Below are 21,042 nucleotides of genomic sequence, written 5' to 3' on the forward strand. Positions count from 1 at the left end.
GCCAGAGCGCACCACCTAGGAGGGGGCTCGACGTAAAGGTATCTCTGCAGGGTCTGAAGACGGAAAGTCGCGAGCTGGGCGCTGACGCACACCAACGACTGACCGCCCTCCTCAAGCGGGAGACTCAAGACCGCAGCAGAGACCCAGTGCTTCCTGTTGTTCCAGAAGAAGTCCACCAGCTTCTTCTGTATCTTGGCGACAAACGCAGGGGGAGGGGTCAAAGTGACCAGCCGGTACCACAACATTGCGGCCACCAGCTGGTTTATGACTAGCGCTCGACCCCTGTAGGACAGCACTCGGAGCAGTCCTGTCCAGCGCCCTAGGCGAGCGGCGACCTTGGCCTCCAGCTCCTGCCAGTTCGCCGGCCAGGCTCCCTCGTCGGGGCTAAGGTAGATTCCCAGATAGAGGAGATGGGTCGTGCTCCAGGCAAAAGGCCTGAGCTCCTCCGGCAGGGAGTCCACCCGCCACTGACCCACCAGGAGTCCGGAACATTTCTCCCAATTGATCCTGGCGGAGGACGCGGCCGAGTAAATCTCCTGGCACTCACGCTTCCTCCGCAGGTCAGCGGGATCCTCTACCGCGAGGAGCACGTCATCGGCGTAAGCCGAGAGGATGACCTCCACGCCCGGCCCTTGCAGAGCCAGTCCCGTCAACCTCGTCCGCAAGAGGCGCAGGAAAGGCTCCACGCAAACGGCGTATAACTGGCCGGACATGGGGCATCCCTGGCGCACCCCTCTCCTAAAGCGAAGGGGCGCCGTCAAGGACCCGTTAACCTTAATCAGACACTCCGCGGCGGCGTACAAAAGTCGGATCCGGGCGACAAAATGCGTCCCGAACCCGAAAGCGCGCAGAGCTCCGAGCAGATAGTCGAGATCCACCCTGTCGAACGCCTTCTCTTGGTCGAGGGATAGTTAAAGCACATGGGATTGGGGGTAGTGTGCTGACGTGGATTGAGAACTGGTTGTCAGACAGGAAGCAAAGAGTAGGAGTAAATGGGTACTTTTCAGAATGGCAGGCAGTGACTAGTGGAGTGCCGCAAGGTTCTGTGCTGGGGCCCCAGCTGTTTACATTGTACATTAATGATTTAGACGAGGGGATTAAATGCAGTATCTCCAAATTTGCGGATGATACTAAGTTGGGTGGCAGTGTGAGCTGCGAGGAGGATGCTATTAGGCTGCAGAGTGACTTGGATAGGTTAGGTGAGTGGGCAAATGCATGGCAGATGAAGTATAATGTGGATAAATGTGAGGTTATCCACTTTGGTGGTAAAAACAGAGAGACAGACTATTATCTGAATGGTGACAGATTAGGAAAAGGGAAGGTGCAACGAGACCTGGGTGTCATGGTACATCAGTCATTGAAGGTTGGCATGCAGGTACAGCAGGCGGTTAAGAAAGCAAATGGCATGTTGGCCTTCATAGCGAGGGGATTTGAATACAGGGGCAGGGAGGTGTTGCTACAGTTGTACAGGGCCTTGGTGAGGCCACACCTGGAGTATTGTGTACAGTTTTGGTCTCCTAACTTGAGGAAGGACATTCTTGCTATTGAGGGAGTGCAGCGAAGGTTCACCAGACTGATTCCCGGGATGGCGGGACTGACCTATCAAGAAAGATTGGATCAATTGGGCTTGTATTCACTGGAGTTCAGAAGAATGAGAGGGGACCTCATAGAAACGTTTAAAATTCTGACGGGTTTAGACAGGTTAGATGCAGAAAGAATGTTCCCAATGTTGGGGAGGTCCAGAACCAGGGGTCACAGTCTGAGGATAAGGGGTAAGCCATTTAGGACCGAGATGAGGAGAAACTTCTTCACCCAGAGAGTGGTGAACCTGTGGAATTCTCTACCACAGAAAGTAGTTGAGGCCAATTCACTAAATATATTCAAAAGGGAGTTAGATGAAGTCCTTACTACTCGGGGGATCAAGGGTTATGGCGAGAAAGCAGGAAGGGGGTACTGAAGTTTCATGTTCAGCCATGAACTCATTGAATGGCGGTGCAGGCTAGAAGGGCTGAATGGCCTGCTCCTGCACCTATTTTCTATGTTTCTATGTTTCTAAGGCGACCGACAGAGCAGCCTCCTGGGAACAATGGATGAGGTCCCGGACCAGATGGATGTTATCGTGGATTGTCCGGCCCGGGACCGTGTAGGACTGGTCGGGGTGGATCATGTGGTCCAGCACGGCACCAAGGCGAGCAGACATCGCCCTGGCGAAGATTTTGTAGTCCGTGCTGAGGAGGGAGACCGGGCGCCAGTTCTTAAGGAGGCGGAGATCGCCCTTCTTAGGCAGCAGGACGATGACTGCCCTGCGCCAAGAGAGGGGCATCTCCCCGGTCGCCAGACTTTCCCCCAGGACCCGCGCGTAGTCGCCCCCCAGGACGTCCCAGAACGCCCTGTGGAACTCCACGGTCAGCCCGTCCAGCCCCGGGGATTTTCCCCTCGAGAGCCGGTCGAGGGCACCGGTCAGCTCCGCCAGGCTTAGCGGAGCTTCCAGATTTTCGACGCCCTCCGGGCTGACCTTCGGCAGGTCCTCCCACAAAACTCTACGCGCTTCCTCGTTGGACGGATCCGGAGAGAACAGAGCCCTGTAATATTCACGGGCCCTGTTGTTGACGCCCTCCGGATCCGAGACGAGAGAGCCGTCGTCGGCCAGCAGCGTCAAGAGCTGCTTACGGACACTCTACCTTTTTTCCAGCGAGTAGAAGAAGGGGGAGCCGCGGTCCAGATCCCGCAGGAAGCGGATCCGTGACCTCACGAACGTCGCCTCAGGACCCGACGAGCTGCAGGTCCTTCAGCGCGGCCTTCTTCGCTTCGTACACCGTCCGCAGGGCCGGGTCCTGGACGACTTGACCGAGACGGGATTCCAGGTCGAGCACCTCTTTTTCTAGGCGCCCGACCCTGGCCGCCCGCCTCTTGGTCGACCCCCTCGCGTACTCTTGACAGAAGACGCGGACGTGAGCCTTGCCCACGTCCCACCATAGCCTCAAGGAGGGGAAGCCCCCCTGCTTCCTTCTCCAGTCGGACCAGAATCGACGGAACGAGTCCTGGAACCGCACGTCCTCCAGCAGCCGGTTGTTAAAGTGCCAGCACGCGGACCCCGCCCTCGCGTGGAGTGAAGCGAGCTCCGCCCACACCAGGTGGTGGTCCGAACACGGCACCGGCCGCATGGAGGCCGCCGGGACGCAGGAAACGTACGCCCGAGACACGTAAAGGCGGTCGACTCTAGACCATCCTACTCCAGGCCTCACCCAAGTAAAGGCGCTGGAGTCGGGGTGGAGATTTCGCCAGACGTCCACCAAGTCGAAGGACCCGACCAGGTCCCTCAACTTCTCCATCGCCGTCATGCACTGCGGGGCACCGGAGCGGTCCCTCGCCTCGAGGGTGCAGTTAAAATCCCCCCCGAGGACAATGCAGTCGCCGACGTCGACGGAGCCAAGAAGAGCGGACACTTCTTCGAAGAAACGCGTTTGCTGCGGGCCGGGCTGAGGGGCGTACACGTTCACGAGATGGAGTGGCACGTCCCCCAGGCGAACTGTTACGTGCAGCAAGCGGCCTGGCACGGGCTCCTCGACCCCCAAGATCTCCGGCTGAAAATGCGGGCCCAGCAAGATGGCCACCCCACTAGAAGTGGCGGTGAGGTGGCTCATGCGGACCTCTCCTTGCCATTCCAGGAGCCACGTGGCTTCGTCTCCCGGAACGGTGTGGGTTTCTTGCAGGAAGCACACCGCATATTTCCCCTCCCGCAGGAGCGAAAAATTGTTAAATCTACGGCGTGCCTCTCTGCTGCCGTTGATGTTGAGGCTGGCTATGGTTATCTTCATGACTAGAGCATAGTGCAATCTCTACCTAACCTATTGTGGGGGAGGAGTGGAGTCGTTTGTTGACCTCCACTCCTTCAGCAGCCCAGCGAGGAACTTTTTGAGCTGACGCAGCTCAAGGCCATGAGCCTTTGATAAGGGCCCGCCCGCGGCCATGGTTTTAGCGGCGGCGCGGACGGACACGACGAGCAGCCCCGGCTCGGACCATCTTTCCAGGGCCAGACGGGCTTGGTCGCGGCGACCCCGGCACTGGACCAAAAAGTCCCGGAGTTCCTCTGCGGGAATGAGGAGGGTCTCAGTAGCGGCCGCGAGCAGATCCACCGCCTCACTGGCGATGGACTCGAGATCTTCACCCGCGTCCTCCACCGAGTCCCCGTCCCCCTCCGGGAGGTCGCCGCTAGCAGCCGGCCCGTCGACCGCACGAGGTACGGCAAACAGCCCGGCCGCTCCATCTGGCCCTGGCTCTGCCCTGATCCCACCCCCAGGATCATCGGCAGAGGAGTCCTGACTGGGCTCTTTTAAAATTGGTGCTGGGTCGGGAAGCGACAGCGGAAGGGGTTCCCCCTCCGCCCCAGGAACCGGGGAACAGGGAGAGACCTGGTCAAAGTAATGTTCCAGTTCCTCCAATTCCCCGAGCTCCACAGTAGTGGGCGAGGGTTGTTGTTCTTCTTCTCCCTCCCCGCCGCCACCCCCCAGCCCAGCGTGTACAGATTCAGTAAAAATTTTCATATTTCCAGTTTCTGCCGAGTCGAGCAAATCCCGGGGGAAGTTGGGTATTGGCTGGGCGGGCTCAGGTCCGGCCTTTTCGGCCCCGCCCGCCTCAGTCCCCGGGATGCTCGACCCGGCGGCTACGCATTCTTCCGCTGGCCCCACGCCCCCCACGACAGGCAGATCTTTCACGCCATCCCCAGGAGACAGCGGCTGGGCAGCCTCGACTGCCTCACCCTCCCCGGGGACAGACTCCTCGCGCCTACAGCGCAATTTGGGGGCGCTGGTGGGGGACGCGGGACACGCGGCGGGCACCGCCTCCTCCGCGGAGGGATGTTGTTCCCCCTCCGCCTCATTGGGGCGGTGCCTCCTTTTGTTCCTGGGGGTGCGCAGAGGCAGGGAGACCTCCATGTCTGCCGAGGCCTCCCGCTCCGCCCCCCCCTTTTCCTTATCTTGCCCTCGCCCGAGCCCCTCTGCGGTATTGGTCAAGGGCTCGGGCACGGGCTCAGGGCACCCCGCGCTTGCCGGTGACGGGGTTGGGCCGAGCGCGGTAAACAAGTTGTTTGGCGCACCGAGGGGACCCGCCTCGAGATGTTTCACATTGTTCCGCGCCTTCTTTCCCGTCGGACGCTCTCCCTCCCCCCCGCCAGAGGACGTGAAAACAAAGGCCCTCGACGATGCCCGCGCACCTACGGCTCCCGGCACGCGGACGCAACTAGGGGGAGGGGTGGCGGCGGCGCCAGCCTTGGCCGCCTTCGGTGGTTTGGCGGCCTTGGAGGCGGGGCAGTTCTTGTGAATGTGCCCCACCTCTCTGCAGGCATGGCACCGCACGCCGTCCGACGTCCAGAAGACGCGGTAGGCAGTCCCCTCGTGCACCACATTAAAATAGCCCTCCGTCGTCTCCTCCCGCGCCAGCCGGACAAAGAGCTGGCGGCGGAAGGAGAACACGTGGCGCAGGCTGCTCTCCCTGAGGCCGAGCGGTATGGGGTTGATCCCCGACCTTACCTCCCCCAGTTGTTGTAGGTGAGGGAGGAGGAGCTCAGTGGGAAAAAAGGGCGGGACGTTCGACACGATGACCCTCTGCGCGGTGGCCTCGAGAGGATCCACCGGCAGGAACGTCCCGCCCACCGTGAGCCCCTTTTCGAGGGCCAGGGACACCGCCCGCTCCGACCCCAGGAAGAACACAGCCTTCCCAGACATCTTGGAGGCTGCGACAATGGCCGAGGGGCCGACTACCCCAGCCATCGCCCGCACGCACTCCTCAATGCTCATTGTGGGGTGAGTGTAGCTCTTGACCCCGTGTTTTCTTGTAATTAATCTGAATGGTGGCAGGGTAGCAGGTGGCGCAGGAGGTGCCGTGGAAGCGGTTGCCACCTGCGAATATGTCTTTGCTGGCCCCGCCACCGGCGTGGATGGAGTCGCCATCACGGGGTCCCTTTAAGGGCTACACCCACCCCAAAGTCACAGGCCTTAATGGTCTTTAAATGGCCTCGTTTAATAGATTGAGCAGAGGAGCTCTTAAAGATGCACACCTCTCCCCTAGTTGACAATTGGGGAGGGGCCTTGCTCCCTGTGCTCAGTTGTCTTAATTGTTTTATATTTTTTCAATCAATTTGGGAGGAAAAGGGCTCTCAGAGAGAGAGGGGAGAAACAGAGAGTAACAGAGAAAGAGAGAGTGGGGTGGGAAGGGGGGGGAACTGCGAGGGCAGGTCTCCCCTCGCAGCTGTGGGTGCGTGCAATCCCCAGATGGCAAAACACAAATAGTCTTTGGGGTGGTCTTCGGGTGAGGGGAGAAGATGTCTTCACCTGGGGCAGCTAGAGCCACCAGGCACACACTCCTAACGATGTTAAATAGGTGATGAATATTCTTCAGCCTGGTAGCTCCAGCTATGGAGGCTAGGCAATTGGGGGCGGGGTGGGGGTTCAATTGTGTGTGGGGCCTAGTTGTAAGCAAGGCCCCCACACACACTTCCACACACCCTCCGCGATGTTTCGGCCCTCAGTGGTCTTCTTTCCTCCCCCCACCGATACAGCAAAGTCTATTGGGGAATGCACCCACACCCACCTGTCGAATGGTAGAGTCTCCCTCCTTCCACACTGGATGTTGTTGTTGGTCTTTCCCCCTCTCTCCAACTCTTTGTAGAATTGTAAGTTGGGCAAAGTTTTTTGCTTCCCTCCTCTCCCTCGGGGTGAAAGTTGGTGGTGAGGCCCCTTCCTTCCTTTTCTTCCTGGGCTGTTCTCAGGGCTCTCCAGGCCTTCAAAGGCAGGAGCTAAGGTTGGTAGCTGCTCCTCTCTCAGCAGCAGGGCTCCAACTGTGCAGGACACGCCTCCACTGCTCCACAATTGGTCCTTGTGTATGAAACTCTTTTGAGTTTACCTGAAAAAAAACATAAACATTAAACCGTGCCACCCGCCCTGGATGACACAGCAGACATTTTCAAGGCCCCTTTTTTTTTTCCTTTTTTTGTGGTTTTGTTTTTTGTTTTTCTTTTTTTTTGGTTTTTTTTTTTGGGCGCTAAAATCACATTTTTCCAAGTGTCCCCTATAAAAGGGGACGGGGACACTAACAGCACCGGCAATTAAAACAAATTAAACTTTAAAACGTAAAACCAAATTAAAATTTGGTTGCCGGGCGTGATGATGCACTCCAGTCCCTCCGGTGCCCACCTCTCGCGGAAGGCCGCGAGCGTACCGGTGGACACCGCGTGCTCCATCTCCAAGGACACCCTGGACCGGATGTAAGAGCGGAAGAGAGGCAGGCAGTCAGGTTGAACGACCCCCTCGACCGCCCGCTGCCTGGACCGGCTGATGGCACCCTTGGCCGTGCCCAGGAGCAGTCCTACGAGGAGGCCTTCGGACCTACCCGCTCCCCTCCGCACAGGGTGCCCAAAGATCAGGAGAGTGGGACTGAAGTGCAGCCAGAATTTCAGGAGCAGCCCCTTCAAATAATAAAACAGGGGCTGCAACCTTGTGCATTCCATAAAAACATGGAACACGGACTCTTCCAGACCGCAGAAATTGCAGGCGGCCTGGGAGTCCGTGAACCGGCTTAAAAATTTGTTGCACGGCACTGCTCCGTGCACCACCCTCCAGGCCAAGTCCCCGATGAATAGTGGGAGGACCCCTGCGTAGAGTGCCCTCCATCGGGGACCCCCGCCTCCTCCGGACGGCAGGATGGTACGCCATGGCGTGTCCGGACGGCAGGCGAGGATGGCAAAGTTGAGAGTGTGCAGGAGCAGCCCGTACAGGAAACCCCTACGCGTGGAACTGAAGGGCACGTAGGGGATTTCCCCGAGGCGGCTCAAGTTGTGAGGCGCCAGCCCCCGAGGGAGGTTCCGGGGTTTGGCGCCAATGAGGAATTCCGTCAGAACGGGGGTCAGTTCGGACGGGATCTCCCCACGTGCTTGAGCCTCCTCGATGCACCTAACGGAGTCAGGGCCCAGAGCTGTTTTTAGCGACTCGATGGCATCGGCCGTGTGGCGGACGTTGGCAGAATTTAGGCGCCGCGCCAGCGTGTCTGGCGCCATCCAGCCCGCTCCTCCGCCATCGAGCAGGTCCCTGACCCTGGTCACCTCACCAGCCACAGCCCTCTCTTCCGACCGCCACATAAAACCTCAGTCGTGGAGGGACGGATTCCCGAGCAGCGGCTCCTGCAGGATGGCCGCCACTCCTGCCGGCGGAGAGCTGCGCTTGGTGGAGACTTTGTTCCAGACCCTGATGAGTTCCTTGTAAAAGACAGGCAGCTCCCGGAGGGCGGTCCTGACACCCCCCAAGTTCACAAACAGGAGCTGCGTGTCATAATTGAGGTCGCGCTGCTGGCGGAAGAAATACGTCGCCAGAGCACACCACCTGGGAGGGGGCTCGACGTAAAGGTATCTCTGCAGGGTCTGAAGATGGAAAGTCGCGAGCTGGGCGCTGACGCACACCAACGACTGACCGCCCTCCTCAAGCGGGAGACTCAAGACCGCAGCAGAGACCCAGTGCTTCCTGTTGTTCCAGAAGAAGTCCACCAGCTTCTTCTGTATCTTGGCGACAAACGCAGGGGGAGGGGTCAAAGTGACCAGCCGGTACCACAACATTGCGGCCACCAGCTGGTTTATGACTAGCGCTCGACCCCTGTAGGACAGCACTCGGAGCAGTCCTGTCCAGCGCCCTAGGCGAGCGGCGACCTTGGCCTCCAGCTCCTGCCAGTTCGCCGGCCAGGCTCCCTCGTCGGGGCTAAGGTAGACTCCCAGATAGAGGAGATGGGTCGTGCTCCAGGCAAAAGGCCTGAGTTCCTCCGGCAGGGAGTCCACCCGCCACTGGCCCACCAGGAGTCCGGAACATTTCTCCCAGTTGATCCTGGCGGAGGACGCGGCCGAGTAAATCTCCTGGCACTCACGCATCCTCCGCAGGTCAGCGGGATCCTCTACCGCGAGGAGCACGTCATCGGCGTAAGCCGAGAGGACGACCTCCACGCCCGGTCCTTGCAGAGCCAGTCCCGTCAACCTCGTCCGCAAGAGGCGCAGGAAAGGCTCCACGCAAACGGCGTATACCTGGCCGGACATGGGGCATCCCTGGCGCACCCCTCTCCTAAAGCGAAGGGGCGCCGTCAAGGACCCGTTAACCTTAATCAGACACTCCGCGGCGGCGTACAAAAGTCGGATCCGGGCGACAAAATGCGTCCCGAACCCGAAAGCGCGCAGAGTTCCGAGCAGATAGTCGTGATCCACCCTGTCAAACGCCTTCTCTTGGTCGAGGGATAGGAATGCGACCGACAGACCAGCCTCCTGGGAACAATGGATGAGGTCCCGGACCAGATGGATGTTATCGTGGATTGTCCGGCCCGGGACCGTGTAGGACTGGTCGGGATTGGATTATGTGGTCCAGCACGGCACCAAGTCGAGCAGACATCGCCCTGGCGAAAATTTTGTAGTCCGTGCTGAGGAGGGAGACCGGGCGCCAGTTCTTAAGGAGGCGGAGATCGCCCTTCTTAGGCAGCAGGACGATGACTGCCCTGCGCCAAGAGAGGGGCATCTCCCCGGTCGCCAGACTTTCCCCCAGGACCCGCGCGTAGTCGCCCCCCAGGACGTCCCAGAACGCCCTGTGGAACTCCACGGTCAGCACGTCCAGCCCCGGGGATTTTCCCCTCGAGAGCCGGTCGAGGGCACCGGTCAGCTCCGCCAGGCTTAGCGGAGCTTCCAGATTTTCGACGCCCTCCGGGCTGACCTTCGGCAGGTCCTCCCACAAAACTCTACGCCCTTCCTCGCTGGACGGATCCGGAGAGAACAGAGCCCCGTAATATTCACGGGCCCTGTTGTTGACGCCCTCCGGATCCGAGACGAGAGAGCCGTCGTCGGCCAGCAGCGTCAAGAGCTGCTTACGGACACTCTGCCTTTTTTCCAGCGAGTAGAAGAAGGGGGAGCCGCGGTCCAGATCCCGCAGGAACCGGATCCGCGACCTCACGAACGCGCCTCGGGACCCGACGAGCTGCAGGTCCTTCAGCGCGGCCTTCTTCGCTTCGTACACCGTCCGCAGGGCCGGGTCCTGGACGACTTGACCGAGACGGGATTCCAGGTCGAGCACCTCTTCTTCTAGGCGCCCGACCCTGGCCGCCCGCCTCTTGGTCGACCCCCTCGCGTACTCTTGACAGAAGACGCGGACGTGAGCCTTGCCCACGTCCCACCATAGCCTCAAGGAGAGGAAGCCCCCCTGCTTCCTTCTCCAGTCGGACCAGAATCGACGGAACGAGTCCTGGAACTGCACGTCCTCCAGCAACCAGTTGTTAAAGTGCCAGTACGCGGACCCCGTCCTCGCGCGGAGCGAAGCAAGCTCCGCCCACACCAGGTGGTGGTCCGAACACGGCACCGGCCGCATGGAGGCCGCCGGGACGCAGGAAACGTACGCCCGAGACACGTAAAGGTGGTCGACTCTAGACCATCCTACTCCAGGCCTCACCCAAATAAAGGCGCTGGAGTCGGGGTGGAGATTTCGCCAGACGTCCACCAAGTCGAACGACCCGACCAGGCCCCTCAACTTCTCCATCGCCGTCATGCACTGCGGGGCCGGGCTGAGGGGCGTACACGTTCACGAGATGGAGCGGCATGTCCCCCAGGAGAACCGTTATGTGTAGCAAGCGGCCTGGCACGGGCTCCTTGACCCCCAAGATCTCCGGCTGAAAATGCGGGCCCAGCAAGATGGCCACCCCACTAGAAGTGGCGGTGAGGTGGCTCATGCGGACCTCTCCTTGCCATTCCAGGAGCCACGTGGCTTCATCTCCCGGAACGGTGTGGGTTTCTTGCAGGAAGCACACCGCATATTTCCCCTCCCGCAGGAGCGAAAAATTGTTAAATCTACGGCGTGCCTCTCTGCTGCCGTTGATGTTGAGGCTGGCTATGGTTATCTTCATGACTAGAGCATAGTGCAACCTCTACCTAACCTATTGTGGGGGAGGAGTGGAGTCGTTTGTTGACCTCCACTCCTTCAGCAGCCCAGCGAGGAACTTTTTGAGCCGGCGCAGCTCAAGGCCCTGAGCCTTTGATAAGGGCCCGCCCGCGGCCATGGTTTTAGCGGCGGCGCGGACGGACGCGATGAGCAACCCCGGCTCGGACCGTCTTTCCAGGGCCAGACGGGCTTGGTCGCGGCGACCCCGGCACTGGACCAAAAAGTCCCGGAGTTCCTCTACGGGAATGAGGAGGGTCTCAGTGGCGGCCGCGAGCAGATCCACCGCCTCACTGGCGATGGACTCGAGATCTTCACCCGCGTCCTCCACCGAGTCCCCGTCCCCCTCCGGGAGGTCGCCGCTAGCAGCCGGCCCGTCGACCGCACGAGGTACGGCAAACGGCTCGGCCGCTCCATCTGGCCCTGGCTCTGCCCCGATCCCACCCCCAGGATCGTCGGCAGAGGAGTCCCCACTGGGCTCTTTTAAAATTGGTGCTGGGTCGGGAAGCGACAGCGGAAGGGGTTTCCCCTCTGCCCCAGGAACCGTGGAACAGGGAGAGACCTGGTCAAAGTAATGTTCCAGGTCCTCCAATTCCCCCAGCTCCACAGTAGGGGGCGAGGGTTGTTGTTCTTCTCCCTCCCCGCCGCCACCCCCCAGCCCAGCGTGTACGGATTCAATAAAATTGCCATTTTCAGTTTCTGCCGAGTCGAGCAAATCCCGGGGGAAGTTGGGTATTGGCTGGGCGGGCTCAGGTTCGGCCTTTTCGGCCCCGCCCGCCTCAGTCCCCGGGACGCTCGACCCGGCGGCTACGCATTCTTCCGCTGGCCCCACGCCCTCCACGACAGGCAAATCTTCCACGTCATCCCCAGGAGGCAGTGGCTGGGCAGCCTCGACTGCCTCACCCTCCCCGGGGACAGATTCCTCGCGCCTACAGCGCAATTTGGGGGCGCTGGTGGGGGACGCGGGACACGCGGCGGGCACCGCCTCCTCCGCGGAGGGATGTTGTTCCCCCTCCGCCTCATTGGGGCGGTGCCTCCTTTTGTTCCTGGGGCAGGGACACCTCCATGTGTGCCGAGGCCTCCCGCTCCGCCCCCCCCTTTTCCTTATCTTGCCCTCGCCCGAGCCCCTCTGCGGTATTGGTCAAGGGCTCGGGCTCAGGGCACCCCGCGCTCGCCGCTGACTGGGTTGGGCTGAGCGCGGTGGTCAAACTTTCTGGCGCACTGAGGGGACCCGCCTCTAGATGTCTCGTCTTCTTCCGCGCCTTCTTTTCGATCGGACGCTCTCCCTCCCCCCCGCCGGAGGCCGTGAAAACAAAGGCCCCCGACGATGCCCGTGCACCTACGGCTCCCGGCACGCGGACGCAACTAGGGGGAGGGGTGGCGGCGGCGCCAGCCTTGGCCGCCTTCGGTGGTTTGGCGGCCTTGGAGGCGGGGCAGTTCTTGCGAATGTGCCCCACCTCTCTGCAGGCATGGCACCGCACGCGGTCCGATGTCCAGAAGACGCGGTAGGCAGTCCCCTCGTGCACCACATTAAAATAGCCCTCCGTCGTCTCCTCCCACGCCAGCCGGACAAAGAGCTGGCGGCGGAAGGAGAACACGTGGCGCAGGGGCTGTTCTCCCTGAGGCCGAGCGGTATGGGGTTGATCCCCGACCTTACCTCCCCCAGTTGTTGTAGGTGAGGGAGGAGGAGCTCAGCGGGAACAAAGGGCGGGACGTTTGACACGATGACCCTCTGCGCGGTGGCCTCGAGAGGGTCCACCGGCAGGAACGTCCCGCCCACCGTGAGCCCCTTTTCAAGGGTCAGGGACACCGCCCGCTCCGACCCCAGGAAGAACACGGCCTTCCCAGACATCTTGGAGGCTGCGACAATGGCCGAGGGGCCGACTACCCCAGCCATCGCCCGCACGCACTCCTCAATGCTCATTGTGGGGTGAGTGTAGCTCTTGACCCCGTGTTTCTTTGTTATTAATGTAAAAGGTGGCAGGGCAGCGGGTGGCGCAGGAGGTGCCGTGGAAGCGGTTGCCACCTGCGCATATGTCTTCGCTGGCCCTGCCACCGGCGTGGATGGGGTCGCCATCACGTGGTCCCTTTAAGGGCTACACCCACCCCAAAGTCACAGGCCTTAATGGTCTTAATGAGGCCTTGTTTGATAAGACTGAGCAGAGGAGCTCTTAACGAGGCACACCTCTCCCCTAGTTGGCAATTGGGGAGGGGCCTTGCTCCCTCTGCTCAGTTGTCTTAATTGTTTTGTTTTTTTTTAAATTAGGAGGAAGGGGTCTCAGAGAGAGAGGGGAGAAACAGAGAGTAACAGAGAAAGGGAGAGGGGGGTGGGAAGGGGGGGGAACTGCGAGGGCAGGTCTCCCCTCGCAGCTGTGGGTGGGTGCAATCCCCAGATGGCAAAACACAAAAAAGTCTTTGGGGTGGTCTTCGGGTGAGGGGAGAAGATGTCTTCACCTGGGGCAGCTAGAGCCACCAGGCACACACTCCTAACGATGTTAAATGGGTGATTAAAGAAATGAAATCTTCAGCCTGGTAGCTCCAGCTATCCCAGGCTAGGCAATTGGGGGGGGGGGTTCAATTGTGTGTGGGGCCTAGTTGTAGGCAAGACCCCCACACACACTTTCCACACACACACACCCCCCGCGATGTTCCGGCCCTCAGTGGTCTTCTTTCCTCCCCCCACTGATACAACAAAGTCTATTGGGGACTGCACCAAAACACACCCACCTGTAGAATGGTAGAGTCTCCCTCCTTCCACACTGGATGTTGTTGTTGGTCTTTCCCCCTCTCTCCAACTCTTTGTAGAATGTTAAGTTGGGCAAAGTTTTCTGCTTTTTCCTCCTCTCCCTCTGGGTGAAAGTTGGTGGTGAAGCCCCTTCCTTCCTTCTCTTCCTGGGCTGTTCTCAGGGCTCTCCAGGCCTTCAAAGGCAGGAGCTAAGGTTGGTAGCTGCTCCTCTCACAGCAGCAGGGCTCCAACTGTGCAGGACACGCCTCCACTGCTCCTCAATTGGTCCTTGTGCATGAAATCCCAAAAGGTTAGTTTGCATGTGTAACAGGTAATCAGGAAGGCGAATGGAATGTTGGCCTTCATTGCGAGAGGGATGGAGTAGAAAAGCAGGGAGGTCCTTCTGCAACTGTATACGGTATTGGTGAGGCCGCACCTGGAGTACTGCATGCAGTTTTGGTCACCTTACTTAAGGAAGGATATAATAGCTTTGGAGGGGGTACAGAGACGATTCACTAGGCTGATTCTGGAGATGAGGGGATTACCTTATGATGATAGATTGAGTAGACTGGGTCTTTACTTGTTGGAGTTCAGAAGGATGAGGGATGATCTTATAGAAACATTTAAAATAATGAAAGGGATAGACAAGATAGAGGCAGAGAGGTTGTTTCCACTGGTCGGGGAGACTAGAACTAGGGGGCACAGCCTCAAAATATGGGGGAGCCAATTTAAAACCGAGTTGAGAAGGAATTTCTTCTCCCAGAGGGTTGTGAATCTGTGGAATTCTCTGCCCAAGGAAGCAGTTGAGGCTAGCTCATTGAATGTATTCAAGTCACAGATAGATAGATTTTTAACCAATAAGGGAATTAAGGGTTATGGGGGGCGGGCAGGTAAGTGGAGCTGAGTCCACGGCCAGATCAGCCATGATTTTGTTGAATGGCGGAGCAGGCTCGAGGGGCTAGACGGCCTACTCCTGTTCCTAATTCTTATGTTCTTATGTTCATATGTTTAACCTCCTGGCCCCGGCAAAACCGACAGTGAAATCCTATGAAGAATTGTGTACGCTGGTCCGGGAGCACCTAAATCCAAAGGAAAGCGTTTTGATGGGGAGGTATCAGTTCTTCACGTGTCAATGATCGGAGGGCCAGGAAGTGGCAAGCTATGTCGAGGAACTAAGGCGCCTCACAGGACATTGTGAGTTTGAGGGATTCCAAGAACAAATGCTCAGACTTTTTTGTACTGGGCACTGGACATGAGACAATCCTTCGCAAACTGTTGACTGTATAAACTCCGAATCTGAGTAAAGCCATAACGATAGCCTGGCACTTATGTCCACCAGCGACAACACCAAACAGATTTTGCATAGTAAAGAAGTTTCGGTCAGTACTGTGCATAAAATAACGTCGGTCTCGAGCAGAAATGTACTTGGCAGAACATACACGCCGGCTGCTGTGGCCCGACCGCAATTGACACAGAGTTCACCATCAATCGTTAATGCGAGGCAGTTAACACCTTGTTGGCGCTGCGGAGGTGATCATCGGCCCCATCAATGCCGCTTTAAGCACTAAGCGTGCAGTGGTTGCAGAACAATGGGACACCTCCAAGGAATGTGCAGGCGAGCTGCAAACCCTGCAAACCACCACGTTGCAGAGGAAGATCGATCCACTGTGGATCAGGCTGAATTGGAGACTCGTACGGAGGAGGCAGAAGTGTGGGTACACATTCACTACGAAATGTCCACCAATAATGTTGAAATTTGAACTGAACGGTATTTCAGTATCGATGGAACTGGACACGTGGGCAAGTCAGTCCATAATGAGTAAAAAGGCTTTCAACAGGCTATGGGATAAAAAGGCACACAGGCCCAAGCTCAGCCCCATTCACACCAAACTAAGGACTTACACCAAGGAACTAATCCCTGTAATTGGTAGTGCTGAAGTCAAAGTCTCCTATGACGGAGCAGTACACGAACTCCCACTGTAGATTGTGCCAGGGGATGGCCCCACATTGTTTGGCAGAAGCTGGCTGGGAAAAATCGGCTGGAACTGGGATGACATCTGAGCGCTTTCGTCCGTCGACGACGCCTCATGTACCCAGGTTCTGAGCAAGTTCCCATCGTTGTTCGAGCCAGGCATTGGAAGCTTCCAGGGGGCGAAAGTGCAGATCCACTTGGTTCCCGATACGTGACCCATCCACCACAAGGCATGGGCGGTACCGTACATGATACGTGAAAAAGTGGAAATTGAGCTGGACAGGCTGCAATATGAAGGCATCATCGCGCCGGTGGAATTCAACGACTGGGCCAGTCCGATTGTCCCGGTACTTAAGGAGGATGGCACGGTTAGAATTTGCGGGGACTAGAAAGTAACGATTAACCGTTTTTTGCTGCAGGACCAGTATCCGCTACCCAAGGCAGACGACCTATTTGCGACCCTGGCTGGAGGGAAGACGTTCACCAAGCTGGACCTGACCTCGGCCTGCATTACGCAGGAGCTGGAGGAGTCGTCGAAAGGCCTCACCTGCATCAACACGCACAAAGGTCTGTTTATCTACAGCCGGTGCCCGTTCAGGATTCGGTCGGCCGCAGCAATCTTCGCGGAACATGGAGAGCCTGCTAAAGTCGGTTCCTTGCACAGTGGTTTTCCAGGATGACATATTGTTTACAGGTCGAGACACCATGAAGCACTTGAAGAATCTGGAAGCGGTCCTTAGTCAGTTGGATTGCGTGGGACTCAGGTTGAAACACTTAAAGTGTGTTTTCCTGGCACAGGACGTCGAGTTCTTGGGAAGAAGAATCGCAGCGGACAGCATCAGACCCACCGACGCCAAGACAAAGGCCATCAAGAACGTGCCGTGACCACAGAACGTGACGGAACTGCGGTCGTTCCTGGGACTCCTTAACTATTTCGGTAATTTCCTAACTGGGTTAAGCACCCTGCTAGAACCCCTACATGCGCTCCTGCGCAAGGGAGACGACTGGGTATGGGGGAATTCACAAGTGGCTGCCTTTAAGAAAGCCAGAAATCTGTTGTGTTCAAACAAATTGCGTGACCTGTATAACCCTTGTAAACAATTAGTGCTAGCTTGCGATGCGTCGTCATATGGGGGCGGGTGTGTGTTACAACAGGCTAATGAATCGGGGATTTTGCAACCGCTCACTTATGCACCCAGGAGTTTGTCCAAGAACAAAAGGGCCTACAACATGGCTTGCGTCTACAGGGTGAAAAAAATGTACCAGTACTTATTTGGCCTCAAGTTTGAGCTTGAAACTGACCACAAGCCGCTCATATCGCTGTAATCTGAGAGCAAAGGAATTAATACCAATGCCTTTGCCCGCATCCAAAGATGGGCGCTCACGCTGTCGGCATACAACTATGTAATCCGCCACAGACCGGCACAGAGAACTGTGCAGATGCTCTCAGTCGGCTGCCATTGCCTACCACCGGGGTGGAAATGGCACAGCCAGCAGACTTGCTCATGGTCATGGAGGCATTCGAGAACGAGAAGTCCCCCGTTACGGCTCGGCAGATCAGGACCTGGACCAGCCAGGATCCTTTACTGTCTTTGGTAAAAAAACTGTGTCCTCCATGGGAGCTGGTCCTGTGTCCCAGTGGAGATACAGGAAGCGATTAAGCCGTTCCACAGACGCAAAGATGAGTTGTCCCTGCAGGCGGACTGTCTATTGTGTGGCAATCGCGTGGTCTTGCCCAAGAAAGGCAGAGATACGTTCATATCTGAACTGCACAGCACCCACCCCGGCATCATAATGATGAAAGCCATAGCCAGATCCTATGTGTGGTGACCCGGCATCAACTCAGATTTAAAGTCATGTGTGTGCTAATGTAACACTTGCTCTCAGCTGAGCAATGCACCCAGAGAGGCACTGCTAAGTTTGTGGTCGTGGCCCTCTAAACCGTGGTTGAGGATCCACGTAGTCTCTGCAGGTCCATTTCTAGACAAAATGTTTTTGGTTGTCGTGGACGCTTACTCAAAATGGATTGAATGCGCAATAACGTCAGTAAGCACGTCCACGGCCACTATTGAAAGCCTATGAACCATGTTTGCTACGCACAGCTTGCCTGATGTCCTAGTCAGCGACAATGGGCCATGCTTCACCAGTGCTGAATTCAAGGAATTCATGACCCGCAATGGGATCAAACACGTCACATTTGCTCCGTTCAAGCCCGTATCCAACGGCCAGACAGAATGGGCAATTCAGACCATCAAGCAAAACTTGAAACGTGTGTCGGAAGGCTCCCTGCAGACTCGGCTGTCCCAAGTGCTGCTCAGCTACCACACCAGACCCCACTCACTCACCGGGGTTCCCCCAGCCGAGTTGCTCATGAAAAGGGCGCGCGGTATCAACGAAGTGTGTACCATGACCGCGCAAATTTGTCACGCGATATTGAGATCAATGATCCTGTGTTTGTGCTCAATTATGGACCTGGTCCCAAATGGCTCTAAGGCACGGTCACAGCCAAAGTGGGGAGTAGGATGTTTCAGATCAAATTGGCGAATGGACAAACGCACAGAAAACATTTGGACCAAATCAAATTGAGGTTTACCAACAGCTATGAACAACCCAAAGAGTACACCACCAACTTTGACCCTCCAACACACACACACAAGTGGCAACCGACATCATGGTTGACCACGAAGCCGAACTCACCATCCCCAGCAGCCCGGCAAGGCCGGCTGCCCAGCAGCCCAGTGAAGGACTGACCAACCAACCCACACCTGCATTTGTACCGAGATGATCGACAAGGGAGCGTAAAGCCCCAGATCGTCTCACCTTGTAAATAAGTGTACTGTTGATTTCACGGGGGAGTGATGTTATGTATTTAATCCTTTGTAATCTGCATCACACCTGACCACCAGAGGGCCCACCTGTTGGAGTCACAAGGGATCCCAGCATCCCTTGGGAGCACAGTATATAGGCAGGCCACCCACGAGGTACCTGCACTCTGGAGTCTTATTAAAGGAGCTAAGGTCAAACTTGCTCATTGTACACAGTACTCAGTTTCATCCTTTACTATGAGTGTATCAGCAGGAACTTAGGCTGAGGGTGTCAGGATCTTTGGCTGAGTGAGGCATGTACTTGGGCTAGGGGAGGCATGAACCTGGGCTGGGGTGGGGGTTAGGTTTTGGGCTGGTGGGGTGGTTAAGGAACTTGGGCTGAGGGTGTCAAGAACTTGTGCTGGGTTGGGGAGCTCTATCTTCTCTGGGGTCTGAAGTCAGAATGGCTCAAATTACACTTTACAAAGTCATTGAGAACTTGGGCTGTGCGTTCCAAATACACATTCCAGAGAAATTCCTGGGTGTGGCTTATCCCGCAAGGGGACCAATCAACAATCAGGTCATGTGATAATGGAGAGCATTTTTCTAGTGCAAATAGCTATTCCCTCCATAGCCACCAACCTCAATAGATCCCCAAGCCCGCTTCTACCTCCTTCCCAAGATCCACAAACAGGACTGCCTCGGTAGACCCATCATTTCAGCCCTTGCCCCACAGAATTTATTTCTTCCTATCTCGACTCTATTTTTTCTCTCCTTGTCTATTCTCTTCCTACCTACATCTGCAACTCCTCCGACGCTGTAACAGTTTCCCGGTTCCATCCGTCTCCTTTTCACCATGGACATCCAATCCCTCTACACTTCCATTCCCCATCAGGATGGCCTGAGGGCGCGAGCAGAGGCCCAACCAGTCCCCATCCACCATCACCCTCCTCCACCTGGCTGAACTTGTTCTCACATTGAACAACTTCTCCTTTAACTCCGCTCACTTCCTCCAAATTAAAGATGTTGCTATGGGAACCCGCATGGGTCCTAGCTATACCTGCCTTTTCATGGGATATGTGGAACATTCTTTGTTCCAGTCCTACTCGGGTCCCCTCCCTCACCTCTTTTTCCAGTGCATTGATGAATATATCGGTACTGTTCCCTGCTCTCGCCCTGAACTTGAAAATTTCATTCACTTTGCATCCAATTTCCACCCTAGCCTCACTTTTACATGGTCCATCTCCGACTCTTCCCTTCCTCTCCTTGACTTCTCCGTCTCCATCTCTGGAGATAGGCTTTCAACCAGTACCACTCATCATCATCATAGGCAGTCCCTCGAAATCGAGGAAGACTTGCTTCCACTCTAAAAGTGAGTTCTCAGGTGACTGTGCAGTCCAATATGGGAATTATAGGTGGGACAGACAGTGGTTGAAGGAAAGGGTGAGTGGGTGGGGAGTCTGGTTTTCCGCACGCTCCTCTCTCTGCGCTTGATCTCTGCATGCTCTTGGTGACGAGACTCAAGGTGCTCAATGCCCTCCCGGATGCTCTTCCTCCACTTAGGGCGGTCTTGGGCCAGGGATTCCCGGGTACCGGTGAGGATGCTGCACTTTATCAAGGAGGCTTTGAGGGTGTCCTTGAAAGGTTTCGAGCCTCCGTCCATCCGCTGACTTCTTGGCCTTCCTCCCCCGGCAACATTCGGGCCTCCATTCCTCCAGCGTCGTCCTGTCCTCCCTCCGGCTGCTGGCCCCACTCAACTGCGGAGCCTGTTGAGCAGGCGGTGCGCACAATGGCTGCAGCCACTCTGACCTCAACTCCTTCCACAAAGTGGACCTCTGGCCATCCCAATGCCTGCTCTCAGCCAGGAGCTAATACCTGGGAGAGGGAAGCATTACCTCAATCTCTCACTCCCACTTCCCACGCCTCAGATCTCTCACCATTTAACCGAACGGCGCTGCTCAGTATCCACTATAAGCCCACCAACTCCCTCCCACCCCGCATCCATTCCATTCTCCCAGTTTCTCTGTCTCCGTCGCATCTACTCTGACGATACCACCTTTCACACTAGTGCCTCTGATGTCTTCCTTTTTCCTCAACAGAGGATTCCCCTCCGCCGTGGTTAACATGGCACTCGACCGTGACTGTTCTATCTCTCGCACCTCCGCTCTCACCCTTTCCCCTCTCTTTCAGAACCATGACAGGGTTCCCCTTGTCCTCGCCTTTCACCCCACCAGCCTCCACGTTCAACGGACCATCCTCCGCCATCTCCAGCGTGACCCCACCACCGATCACATCTTCCTCTCCCCTCCCATCATTCTGAAGGGACCGCTCCCTCTGCAAAACCCTGATCCATTCTGCAGTCACCCCCAGCACCCCCTCCCCTTCCCACAGCACCTTCCCGTGCAAGCACAGGAGATGCAACACCTGCCCTTTTACCTCCTCCCTTCCCATTATCCAGGGCCCCAAATACTTCTTCCAGGTAAAACAGTGATTTACTTGTCCTTCTTTCAATTTAGTATACTGTATTCGCTGCTCACGATGTGGTCTCCGCTACATTGAGGAGATTGGGTGACCGCTTTGCGGAGCACCTCCGTTTAG

The sequence above is a fragment of the Pristiophorus japonicus genome, chromosome 7, assembly GCF_044704955.1.
Source record: "Pristiophorus japonicus isolate sPriJap1 chromosome 7, sPriJap1.hap1, whole genome shotgun sequence".
NCBI classification, from domain to species: domain Eukaryota; kingdom Metazoa; phylum Chordata; class Chondrichthyes; family Pristiophoridae; genus Pristiophorus; species Pristiophorus japonicus.